Here is a 14,669-nt window from a genome sequence, read left to right as displayed (position 1 = left end):
TGGGGGTCTGAGGGGGTCAGTCAGTGTGTGCGGGGTTCTGGGGGGGTCAGTCAGTGTGTGTGGGGTCTGGGGGGGTCAGTCAGTGTGTGTGGGGGTCTGGTGGCTCAGTCAGTGTGTGTGGGGTCTCGGGGGTCAGTCAGTGTGTGTGTGGGGTCTGGGGGGATCAGTCAGTGTGTGTGGGGGTCTGAGGGGATCAGTCAGTGTGTGTGTGGGGGTCTGGGGGGTTCCGGTGCGCTCATGCTCCCCCCTTCCCCATATTTGACATATCAAAATATTTAACAAAATAATGCAAAATGAATGACAAATAGAATGAACAAAGAGAATACCATGATGAGAATGGGATTTGAACCCATGCATGCAGAGCACAATGGATTAGCAGTCCATCGCCTTAACCTCTTGGGCACCTCATCTATAGAAAAAAATAAAAAAGGATTTTTTTTAAAACAATGCAAAAAAGAAAAAAAATGCTAAAATAATGTAGCGATATAAAAATTCAAATATAATGATAAAAATAATGCAAAAAATCATGTCATGATATGATATGTCATGATATGTCATGATATGTCATGATATGATATGTCATGATATGTCATGATATGATATGTCATGATATGATATATGTCATGATATGAAATGTCATGATATGATATATGTCATGATATGATATGATATTTGATATGTCATGATATTATGTCATGATATGTCACAATATGTGATTATATGTCATGATACACTATGATTTGTCATGATATGTCATGATATGACATATCAAAATATTTAACAAAATAATCTAAAATGAATTCCAATAGAATAAACAAAGAGAAAACCAATGATATTATGTTATGATATAATATGATTTGTCATGATATGTCATGATATAATATGATTTGTCATGATATGTCATGATATGACATATTAAAATATTTAAAAAAATAATGCAAAATGAATGACAAATAGAATGAACAAAGAGAAAACCAACGATGAGAATGGGATTTGAACCAATGCATGCAGAGCACAATGGATTAGCAGTTCATTGCCTTAACCTCTCGGCCACCTCATCTATAGAAAAAAATAAAAAAGTTTTTTTTTTAAAACAATGCAAAAAAGGAAAAAAATGCAAAAATAATGTAACGATATAAAAATGCAAATATAATGATAAAAATAATGCAAAAAATCATGTCATGATATGATATGTCATGATATGTCATGTTATGATTTGTCATGATATGTCATGATATGTCATGATATGATATGTTATGATAGGATAAATGTCATGATATGATGATATATGTCATGATATGATAATATTTGATATGTCATGATATTATGTCATGATATGTCATGATATGTGATTATATGTCATGATATAATATGATTTGTCATGATATGTCATGATATGACATATCAAAATATTTAATAAAATAATGCAAAATGAATGACAAATAGAATGAACAAAGAGAAAACCAACGATGAGAATGGGATTTGAACCCATGCGTGCAGAGCACAATGGATTAGCAGTCCATCGCCTTAACCTCTCGGCCACCTCATCTATAGATAAAAATAAAAAAGGATTTTTTTAAAAACAATGCAAAAAAAGAAGATAAAAATAATGCGAAAATTAATGTAACGAAAAAAAAATTCAAATATAATTATAAAAAGAATGCAAAAAATCATGTCATGATATGATATGTCATGATATGATTTGTACAAATACTGTATGTCATGATATGATATATGTCATGATATGATATATGTCATGATATGATATATGTCATGATATGATATATGTCATGATATGATATATTTCATGATATGATATATGTCATGATATGATATGTCATGATATGATATATGTCATGATATGATATGATATTTGATATGTCATGATATTATGTCATGATATGTAACGATATGTGATTATATGTCATGATATAATATGATTTGTCATGATATGTCATGATATGACATATCAAAATATTTAACAAAATAATGCAAAATGAATGACAAATAGAAAAAAATAAAAAAGGATTTTTTTAAAAATAATGCAAAAAAGAAAAAAATGCAAAAATAATGTAACGATCTAAAATTCAAATATAATGATAAAAATAATGCAAAAAATCATGTCATGATATGATATGTCATGATATGTCATGATATAATTTGTCATGATATGTCATGATATGATATGTCATGATATGATATATGTCATGATATGATATATGTCATGATATGATATATGTCATGATATGATATATGTCATGATATGATATATGTCATGATATGATATGATATGATATGATATGCGTGCAGAGCACAATGGATTAGCAGTCCATCGCCTTAACCTCTCGGCCACCTCATCTATAGATAAAAATAAAAAAGGATTTTTTTAAAAACAATGCAAAAAAAGAAGATAAAAATAATGCGAAAATTAATGTAACGATAAAAAAATTCAAATATAATTATAAAAAGAATGCAAAAAATCATGTCATGATAGGATATGTCATGATATGTCATGATATGATATATGTCATGATATGATATATGTCATGATATGATATATGTCATGATATGATATATGTCATGATATGATATGATATTTTATATGTCATGATATTATGTTATGATATAATATGATTTGTCATGATATGTCATGATATAATATGATTTGTCATGATATGTCATGATATGACATATTAAAATATTAAAAAAAATAATGCAAAATGAATGACAAATAGAATGAACAAAGGGAAAACCAACGATGAGAATGGGATTTGAACCAATGCATGCAGAGCACAATGGATTAGCAGTCCATTGCCTTAACCTCTCGGCCACCTCATCTATAGAAAAAAATAAAAAAGGTTTTTTTTAAAACAATGCAAAAAAGAAAAAAAATGCAAAAATAATGTAACGATATAAAAATGCAAATATAATGATAAAAATAATGCAAAAAATCATGTCATGATATGATATGTCATGATATGTCATGATATGATTTGTCATGATATGTCATGATATGTCATGATATGATATGTCATGATAAGATATATGTTATGATATGATACATGTCATGATATGATAATATTTGATATGTCATGATATTATGTCATATGTCATGATATGTGATTATATGTCATGATATAATATGATTTGTCATGATATGTCATGATATGACATATCAAAATATTTAATAAAATAATGCAAAATGAATGACAAATAGAATGAACAAAGAGAAAAACAACGATGAGAATGGGATTTGAACCCATGCGTGCAGAGCACAATGGATTAGCAGTCCATCGCCTTAACCTCTCGGCCACCTCATCTATAGAAAAAAATAAAAAAGGATTTTTTTTAAAACAATGCAAAAAAAGAAGATAAAAATAAAGCGAAAATTAATGTAACGATAAAAAAATTCAAATATAATTATAAAAAGAATGCAAAAAATCATGTCATGATATAATATGTCATGATATGTCATGATATGATTTGTACAAATACTGTATGTCATGATATGATATATAAAACATACAGAACACCTACAAGCTCAAATTGAACCCCCAAAATACCCACAACATATATATAAGCATATAAGTTTCACAGAGGAGTGCTACTGAGCATGGCAATTTATATTTAAAACCAGAGACATAACATAAAACACAGACAAAGCTCAGTGCACATCCAGAAAAACTTATATACGGTACAGTGCCTAAATATACATGTATAAATAACTAATAAATAAAATGGTCTTTTAGTTTAACATTTTGGCCAAATTGTTGTAAGCCCTTGAGCCAAACTTCACGGCAGACCACGTTCAAGGGTCCCTACACTAATATAAATTCTTAATAACCTGTGCATTGCCAGGAAGAATGATTTATAATAAATCTGTCAATATAAGTTGCAAAAGTTCTAAGTCTGATTGAAGCTTTCCTATCCAATTGAAGCTCACTCCCTCCCACATTTAAATGGTTAAAAGCTCACTCCATGGCATCTCCCACTATCAGGGGAACTTGCCTGCATGCAGTGTGATTGTGACAAATCTATTACAGAGTGCTTTTCCTGGTAATGTACAGGTTAATAAAAGCTTCAATCAGACTTAGAACTTTTGCAACTTATATTGACAGATTTATTATAAATCATTCTTCCTGGCAATGCACAGGTTATTAAGAATTTATATTAGTGTAGGGACCCTTGAACGTGGTCTGCCGTGAAGTTTGGCTCAAGGGCTTACAACAATTTGGCCAAAATGTTAAACTAAAAGACCATTTTATTTATTAGTTATTTATACATGTATATTTAGGCACTGTACCGTATATAAGTTTTTCTGGATGTGCACTGAGCTTTGTCTGTGTTTTATGTTATGTCTCTGGTTTTAAATATAAATTGCCATGCTCAGTAGCACTCCTCTGTGAAACTTATATGCTTATATATATGTTGTGGGTATTTTGGGGGTTCAATTTGAGCTTGTAGGTGTTCTGTATGTTTTATAATTCTTGTGCAGCTAGTCTTGGCTGTTTTGGAGGGTGGCAACCTCCTATCCAATTGAAGCTCACTCCCGCCCACATTTAAATGGTTAAAAGCTCACTCCATGGCATCTCCCACTATCAGGGGAACTTGCCTGCATGCAGTGTGATTGTGACAAATCTATTACAGAGTGCTTTTCCTGGTAATGTACAGGTTAATAAAAGCTTCAATCAGACTTAGAACTTTTGCAACTTATATTGACAGATTTATTATAAATCATTCTTCCTGGCAATGCACAGGTTATTAAGAATTTATATTAGTGTAGGGACCCTTGAACGTGGTCTGCCGTGAAGTTTGGCTCAAGGGCTTACAACAATTTGGCCAAAATGTTAAACTAAAAGACCATTTTATTTATTAGTTATTTATACATGTATATTTAGGCACTGTACCGTATATAAGTTTTTCTGGATGTGCACTGAGCTTTGTCTGTGTTTTATGTTATGTCTCTGGTTTTAAATATAAATTGCCATGCTCAGTAGCACTCCTCTGTGAAACTTATATGCTTATATATATGTTGTGGGTATTTTGGGGGTTCAATTTGAGCTTGTAGGTGTTCTGTATGTTTTATAATTCTTGTGCAGCTAGTCTTGGCTGTTTTGGAGGGTGGCAACCTCCTATCCAATTGAAGCTCACTCCCTCCCACATTTAAATGGTTAAAAGCTCACTCCATGGCATCTCCCACTATCAGGGGAACTTGCCTGCATGCAGTGTGATTGTGACAAATCTATTACAGAGTGCTTTTCCTGGTAATGTACAGGTTAATAAAAGCTTCAATCAGACTTAGAACTTTTGCAACTTATATTGACAGATTTATTATAAATCATTCTTCCTGGCAATGCACAGGTTATTAAGAATTTATATTAGTGTAGGGACCCTTGAACGTGGTCTGCCGTGAAGTTTGGCTCAAGGGCTTACAACAATTTGGCCAAAATGTTAAACTAAAAGACCATTTTATTTATTAGTTATTTATACATGTATATTTAGGCACTGTACCGTATATAAGTTTTTCTGGATGTGCACTGAGCTTTGTCTGTGTTTTATGTTATGTCTCTGGTTTTAAATGATATGATATATGTCATGATATGATATATGTCATGATATGATATGTCATGATATGATATATGTCATGATATGATATATGTCATGATATAATATGTCATGATATGAAATGTCATGATATTATATATGTGATGATATGATAAAAGTCATGATATGATATATGTCATGATATGATAATATTTGATATGTCATGATATTATGTCATGATATGTCACGATATGTGATTATATGTCATGATATAATATGATTTGTCATGATATGTCATGATATGACATATAAAAATGTTTAACAAAATAATGCAAAATGAATGACAAATAGAATGAAAAAAGAGAAAACCAACGATGAGAATGGGATTTGAAACCATGCGTGCAGAGCACAATGGATTAGCAGTCCATCGCCTTAACCTATCGGCCACCTCATCTATAGAAAAAAAAAGGATTTTTTCAAAAACAATGCAAAAAAGAAAAAAAATGCGAAAATTATGTAACGATATAAAAATGCAAATATAATTATAAAAATAATGCAAAAAATCATGTCATGATATGATATGTCATGATATGATATATGTCATGATATGATATGTCATGATATGATATATGTCATGATATGATATATGTCATGATATGATATGATATTTTATATGTCATGATATTATGTTATGATGTAATATGATTTGTCATGATATGTCATGATATAATATGATTTGTCATGATATGTCATGATATGACATATTAAAATATTTAAAAAAATAATGCAAAATGAATGACAAATAGAATGAACAAAGAGAAAACCAACGATGAGAATGGGATTTGAACCAATGCATGCAGAGCACAATGGATTAGCAGTTCATTGCCTTAACCTCTCGGCCACCTCATCTATAGAAAAAAATAAAAAAGTTTTTTTTAAAAACAATGCAAAAAAGGAAAAAAATGCAAAAATAATGTAACGATATAAAAATGCAAATATAATGATAAAAATAATGCAAAAAATCATGTCATGATATGATATGTCATGATATGTCATGATATGATTTGTCATGATATGTCATGATATGTCATGATATGATATGTCATGATAAGATATATGTTATGATATGATAAATGTCATGATATGATATATGTCATGATATGATAATATTTGATATGTCATGATATTATGTCATGATATGTCATGATATGTGATTATATGTCATGATATAATATGATTTGTCATGATATGTCATGATATGACATATCAAAATATTAAATAAAATAATGCAAAATGAATGACAAATAGAATGAACAAAGAGAAAACCAACGATGAGAATGGGATTTGAACCCATGCGTGCAGAGCACAATGGATTAGCAGTCCATTGCCTTAACCTCTCGGCCACCTCATCTATAGAAAAAAATAAAAATGTTTTTTTTTAAAAACAATGCAAAAAAGAAAAAAAATGCAAAAATAATGTAACGATATAAAAATGCAAATATAATGATAAAAATAATGCAAAAAATCATGTCATGATATGATATGTCATGATATGTCATGATATGATTTGTCATGATATGTCATGATATGATTTGTCATGATATGTCATGATATGTCATGATATGTCATTATATGATATATGTTATGATATGATAAATGTCATGATATGATATATGTCATGATATGATAATATTTCATATGTCATGATATTATGATAAATGTCATGATATGATAATATTTCATGTCATGATATAATATGATTTGTCATGATATGTCATGATATGACATATGAAAATATTTAATAAAATAATGCAAAATGAATGACAAATAGAATGAACAAAGAGAATGAACAAAGAGAAAACCAACGATGAGAATGGGATTTGAACCCATGCGTGCAGAGCACAATGGATTAGCAGTCCATCGCCTTAACCTCTCGGCCACCTCATCTATAGATAAAAATAAAAAAGGATTTTTTTAAAAACAATGCAAAAAAAGAAGATAAAAATAATGCGAAAATTAATGTAACGATAAAAAAATTCAAATATAATTATAAAAAGAATGCAAAAAATCATGTCATGATAGGATATGTCATGATATGTCATGATATGATATATGTCATGATATGATATATGTCATAATATGATATATGTCATGATATGATATATGTCATGATATGATATATTTCATGATATGATATATGTCATGATATGATATGCCATGATATGATATATGTCATGATATGATATGATATTTGATATGTCATGATATTATGTCATGATATGTAACGATATGTGATTATATGTCATGATATAATATGAATTGTCATGATATGTCATGATATGACATATCAAAATATTTAACAAAATAATGCAAAATGAATGACAAATAGAAAAAAATAAAAAAGGATTTTTTTAAAAAACAATGCAAAAAAGAAAAAAATGCAAAAATAATGTAACGATCTAAAAATTCAAATATAATGATAAAAATAATGCAAAAAATCATGTCATGATATGATATGTCATGATATGTCATGATATAATATGTCATGATATGTCATGATATGATATGTCATGATATTATATATGTCATGATATGATATGTAATGATATGATATATGTCATGATATGATATGATATTTGATATGTCATGATATTATGTCATGATATAATATGATTTGTCATGATATGTCATGATATAAAATGATTTGTCATGCTATGTCATGATATAAAATGATTTGTCATGGTATGTCATGATATGACATATCAAAATATTTAATAAAATAATGCAAAATGAATGACAAATAGAATGAACAAAGAGAAAACCAACGATGAGAATGGGATTTGAACCCATGCGTGCAGAGCACAATGGATTAGCAGTCCATCGCCTTAACCTCTCGACCACCTCATCTATAGAAAAAAATAAAAAAGGATTTTTTTTAAAAACAATGCAAAAAAAGAAGATAAAAATAATGCGAAAATTAATGTAACGATAAAAAAATTCAAATATAATTATAAAAAGAATGCAAAAAATCATGTCATGATATGATATGTCATGATATGTCATGATATGATTTGTACAAATACTGTATGTCATGATATGATATATGTCATGATATGATATATGTCATGATATGATATATGTCATGATATGATATGTCATGATATGATTTGTCATGATATGATTTGTCATGATATGATTTGTTATGATATGTCATGAAATGAAATATGTCATGATATGATATATGTCATGATATAATATGTCATGATATGAAATGTCATGATATTATATATGTGATGATATGATAAAAGTCATGATATGATATATGTCATGATATGATATATGTCATGATATGATAATATTTGATATGTCATGATATTATGTCATGATATGTCACGATATGTGATTATATGTCATGATATAATATGATTTGTCATGATATGTTATGATATGACATATAAAAATATTTAACAAAATAATGCAAAATGAATGACAAATAGAATGAACAAAGCGAATACCAACGATGAGAATGGGATATGAACCCATGCATGCAGAGCACAATGGATTAGCAGTCCATCGCCTTAACCTATCGGCCACCACATCTATAGAAAAAAAAATAAAAAAGGATTTTTTTAAAAACAATGCAAAAAAGAAAAAAAATGCGAAAATTATGTAACGATATAAAAATGCAAATATAATTATAAAAATAATGCAAAAAATCATGTCATGATATGATATGTCATGATATGTCATGATATAATTTGTCATGATATGTCATGATATGATATGTCATGATATGATATATGTCATGAGATGATATGTCATGATATGATATATGTCATGATATGATATATGTCATGATATGATATATGTCATGATATGATATATGTCATGATATGATATATGTCATGATATGATATGATATTTTATATGTCATGATATTATGTTATGATATAATATGATTTGTCATGATATGTCATGATATAATATGATTTGTCATGATATGTCATGATATGACATATTAAAATATTTAAAAAAATAATGCAAAATGAATGACAAATAGAATGAACAAAGGGAAAACCAACGATGAGAATGGGATTTGAACCAATGCATGCAGAGCACAATGGATTAGCAGTCCATTGCCTTAACCTCTCGGCCACCTCATCTATAGAAAAAAATAAAAAAGGTTTTTTTTAAAAACAATGCAAAAAAGAAAAAAAATGCAAAAATAATGTAACGATCTAAAAATTCAAATATAATGATAAAAATAATGCAAAAAATCAAGTCATGATATGATATGTCATGATATGTCATGATATAATTTGTCATGATATGTCATGATATGATATGTCATGATATGATATATGTCATGATATGATATATGTCATGATATGATATATGTCATGATATGATATATGTCATGATATGATATGTCATGATATGATATATGTCATGATATGATATGATATTTGATATGTCATGATATTATGTCATGATATGTAACGATATGTGATTATATGTCATGATATAATATGATTTGTCATGATATGTCATGATATGACATATCAAAATATTTAACAAAATAATGCAAAATGAATGACAAATAGAAAAAAATAAAAAAGGATTTTTTTAAAAATAATGCAAAAAAGAAAAAAATGCAAAAATAATGTAACGATCTAAAATTCAAATATAATGATAAAAATAATGCAAAAAATCATGTCATGATATGATATGTCATGATATGTCATGATATAATTTGTCATGATATGTCATGATATGATATGTCATGATATGATATATGTCATGATATGATATATGTCATGATATGATATATGTCATGATATGATATATGTCATGATATGATATATGTCATGATATGATATGATATTTTATATGTCATGAAATTATGTTATGATATAATATGATTTGTCATGATATGTCATGATATAATATGATTTGTCATGATATGTCATGATATGACATATTAAAATATTTAAAAAAATAATGCAAAATGAATGACAAATAGAATGAACAAAGGGAAAACCAACGATGAGAATGGGATTTGAACCAATGCATGCAGAGCACAATGGATTAGCAGTCCATTGCCTTAACCTCTCGGCCACCTCATCTATAGAAAAAAATAAAAAAGGTTTTTTTTAAAAACAATGCAAAAAGAAAAAAAATGCAAAAATAATGTAACGATCTAAAAATTCAAATATAATGATAAAAATAATGCAAAAAATCAAGTCATGATATGATATGTCATGATATGTCATGATATAATTTGTCATTATATGTCATGATATGATATATGTCATGATATGATATATGTCATGATATGATATATGTCATGATATGATATATGTCATGATATGATATATGTCATGATATGATATATGTCATGATATGATATATGTCATGATATGATATGATATTTTATATGTCATGATATTATGTTATGATATAATATGATTTGTCATGATATGTCATGATATAATATGATTTGTCATGATATGTCATGATATGACATATTAAAATATTAAAAAAAATAATGCAAAATGAATGACAAATAGAATGAACAAAGGGAAAACCAACGATGAGAATGGGATTTGAACCAATGCATGCAGAGCACAATGGATTAGCAGTCCATTGCCTTAACCTCTCGGCCACCTCATCTATAGAAAAAAATAAAAAAGGTTTTTTTTAAAAACAATGCAAAAAAGAAAAAAAATGCAAAAATAATGTAACGATATAAAAATGCAAATATAATGATAAAAATAATGCAAAAAATCATGTCATGATATGATATGTCATGATATGTCATGATATGATTTGTCATGATATGTCATGATATGTCATGATATGATATGTCATGATAAGATATATGTTATGATATGATACATGTCATGATATGATAATATTTGATATGTCATGATATTATGTCATATGTCATGATATGTGATTATATGTCATGATATAATATGATTTGTCATGATATGTCATGATATGACATATCAAAATATTTAATAAAATAATGCAAAATGAATGACAAATAGAATGAACAAAGAGAAAAACAACGATGAGAATGGGATTTGAACCCATGCGTGCAGAGCACAATGGATTAGCAGTCCATCGCCTTAACCTCTCGGCCACCTCATCTATAGAAAAAAATAAAAAAGGATTTTTTTTAAAACAATGCAAAAAAAGAAGATAAAAATAAAGCGAAAATTAATGTAACGATAAAAAAATTCAAATATAATTATAAAAAGAATGCAAAAAATCATGTCATGATATGATATGTCATATGTCATGATATGATTTGTACAAATACTGTATGTCATGATATGATATATGTCATGATATGATATATGTCATGATATGATATGTCATGATATGATATATGTCATGATATGATATATGTCATGATATAATATGTCATGATATGAAATGTCATGATATTATATATGTGATGATATGATAAAAGTCATGATATGATATATGTCATGATATGATAATATTTGATATGTCATGATATTATGTCATGATATGTCACGATATGTGATTATATGTCATGATATAATATGATTTGTCATGATATGTCATGATATGACATATAAAAATGTTTAACAAAATAATGCAAAATGAATGACAAATAGAATGAAAAAAGAGAAAACCAACGATGAGAATGGGATTTGAAACCATGCGTGCAGAGCACAATGGATTAGCAGTCCATCGCCTTAACCTATCGGCCACCTCATCTATAGAAAAAAAAAGGATTTTTTCAAAAACAATGCAAAAAAGAAAAAAAATGCGAAAATTATGTAACGATATAAAAATGCAAATATAATTATAAAAATAATGCAAAAAATCATGTCATGATATGATATGTCATGATATGATATATGTCATGATATGATATGTCATGATATGATATATGTCATGATATGATATATGTCATGATATGATATGATATTTTATATGTCATGATATTATGTTATGATGTAATATGATTTGTCATGATATGTCATGATATAATATGATTTGTCATGATATGTCATGATATGACATATTAAAATATTTAAAAAAATAATGCAAAATGAATGACAAATAGAATGAACAAAGAGAAAACCAACGATGAGAATGGGATTTGAACCAATGCATGCAGAGCACAATGGATTAGCAGTTCATTGCCTTAACCTCTCGGCCACCTCATCTATAGAAAAAAATAAAAAAGGTTTTTTTTAAAAACAATGCAAAAAAGGAAAAAAATGCAAAAATAATGTAACGATATAAAAATGCAAATATAATGATAAAAATAATGCAAAAAATCATGTCATGATATGATATGTCATGATATGTCATGATATGATTTGTCATGATATGTCATGATATGTCATGATATGATATGTCATGATAAGATATATGTTATGATATGATAAATGTCATGATATGATATATGTCATGATATGATAATATTTGATATGTCATGATATTATGTCATGATATGTCATGATATGTGATTATATGTCATGATATAATATGATTTGTCATGATATGTCATGATATGACATATCAAAATATTAAATAAAATAATGCAAAATGAATGACAAATAGAATGAACAAAGAGAAAACCAACGATGAGAATGGGATTTGAACCCATGCGTGCAGAGCACAATGGATTAGCAGTCCATCGCCTTAACCTCTCGGCCACCTCATCTATAGATAAAAATAAAAAAGGATTTTTTTAAAAACAATGCAAAAAAAGAAGATAAAAATAATGCGAAAATTAATGTAACGATAAAAAAATTCAAATATAATTATAAAAAGAATGCAAAAAATCATGTCATGATATGATATGTCATGATATGTCATGATGTGATTTGTACAAATACTGTTTGTCATGATATGATATATGTCATGATATGATAATATTTGATATGTCATGATATTATGTCATGATATGTCACGATATGTGATTATATGTCATGATATAATATGATTTGTCATGATATGTCATGATATGACATATAAAAATATTTAACAAAATAATGCAAAATGAATGACAAATAGAATGAACAAAGCGAATACCAACGATGAGAATGGGATATGAACCCATGCATGCAGAGCACAATGGATTAGCAGTCCATCGCCTTAACCTCTTGGCCACCTCATCTATAGAAAAGAATAAAAAAGGTTTTTTTTAAAAACAATGCAAAAAAGAAAAAAAATGCGAAAATTATGTAACGATATAAAAATGCAAATATAATTATAAAAATAATGCAAAAAATCATGTCATGATATGATATGTCATGATATGTCATGATATAATTTGTCATGATATGTCATGATATGTCATGATATGATATATGTCATGATATGATATGTCAAGATATGATATATGTCATGATATGATATGATATTTGATATATCATGATATTATGTAATGATATAATATGATTTGTCATGATATGACATGATATAATATGATTTGTCATGATATGTCATGATATGTCATGATATGATTTGTACAAATACTGTTTGTCATGATATGATATATGTCATGATATGATATATGTCATGATATGATATATGTCATGATATGATATGTCATGATATGATATATGTCATGATATGATATATGTCATGATATGATATATGTCATGATATGATATGTCATGATATGATATATGTCATGATATGATATGATATTTTATATGTCATGATATTATGTTATGATATAATATGATTTGTCATGATATGTCATGATATAATATGATTTGTCATGATATGTCATGATATGACATATTAAAATATTTAAAAAATAATGCAAAATGAATGACAAATAGAATGAACAAAGAGAAAACCAACGATGAGAATGGGATTTGAACCAATGCATGCAGAGCACAATGGATTAGCAGTCCATCGCCTTAACCTCTCGGCCACCTCATCTATAGATAACAATAAAAAAGGATTTTTTTTAAAAACAATGCAAAAAAAGAAGATAAAAATAATGCGAAAATTAATGTAACGATAAAAAAATTCAAATATAATTATAAAAAGAATGCAAAAAATCATGATATGATATGTCATGATATGTCATGATATGATTTGTACAAAAACTGTATGTC

The 14,669-nt window shown here is 27.7% G+C and overlaps 5 non-coding genes across 5 annotated transcripts; all 5 read right to left on the bottom strand.

The window, feature by feature from the left end:
* Positions 1-1,467: 1,467 nt before the first annotated feature.
* On the bottom strand, positions 1,468-1,549 carry TRNAS-GCU (transfer RNA serine (anticodon GCU)). Its single transcript has one exon. It is a non-coding gene; the product is annotated as a tRNA-Ser (tRNA).
* Positions 1,550-3,238: 1,689 nt separating this feature from the next.
* TRNAS-GCU (transfer RNA serine (anticodon GCU)) lies at positions 3,239-3,320 on the bottom strand. Its single transcript has one exon. It is a non-coding gene; the product is annotated as a tRNA-Ser (tRNA).
* A 4,089-nt stretch (positions 3,321-7,409) lies between these two features.
* Positions 7,410-7,491, bottom strand: TRNAS-GCU (transfer RNA serine (anticodon GCU)). Its single transcript has one exon. It is a non-coding gene; the product is annotated as a tRNA-Ser (tRNA).
* Positions 7,492-11,618: 4,127 nt separating this feature from the next.
* Positions 11,619-11,700, bottom strand: TRNAS-GCU (transfer RNA serine (anticodon GCU)). The gene has a single exon. It is a non-coding gene; the product is annotated as a tRNA-Ser (tRNA).
* Positions 11,701-13,176: 1,476 nt separating this feature from the next.
* On the bottom strand, positions 13,177-13,258 carry TRNAS-GCU (transfer RNA serine (anticodon GCU)). The gene has a single exon. It is a non-coding gene; the product is annotated as a tRNA-Ser (tRNA).
* Between the last annotated feature and the right edge of the window lie 1,411 nt (positions 13,259-14,669).

This window comes from Ascaphus truei (genome assembly GCF_040206685.1).
Source record: "Ascaphus truei isolate aAscTru1 chromosome 23 unlocalized genomic scaffold, aAscTru1.hap1 SUPER_23_unloc_1, whole genome shotgun sequence".
In the NCBI taxonomy this organism is placed as follows: domain Eukaryota; kingdom Metazoa; phylum Chordata; class Amphibia; order Anura; family Ascaphidae; genus Ascaphus; species Ascaphus truei.
This window is presented reverse-complemented; position numbering and strand designations above follow the sequence as displayed.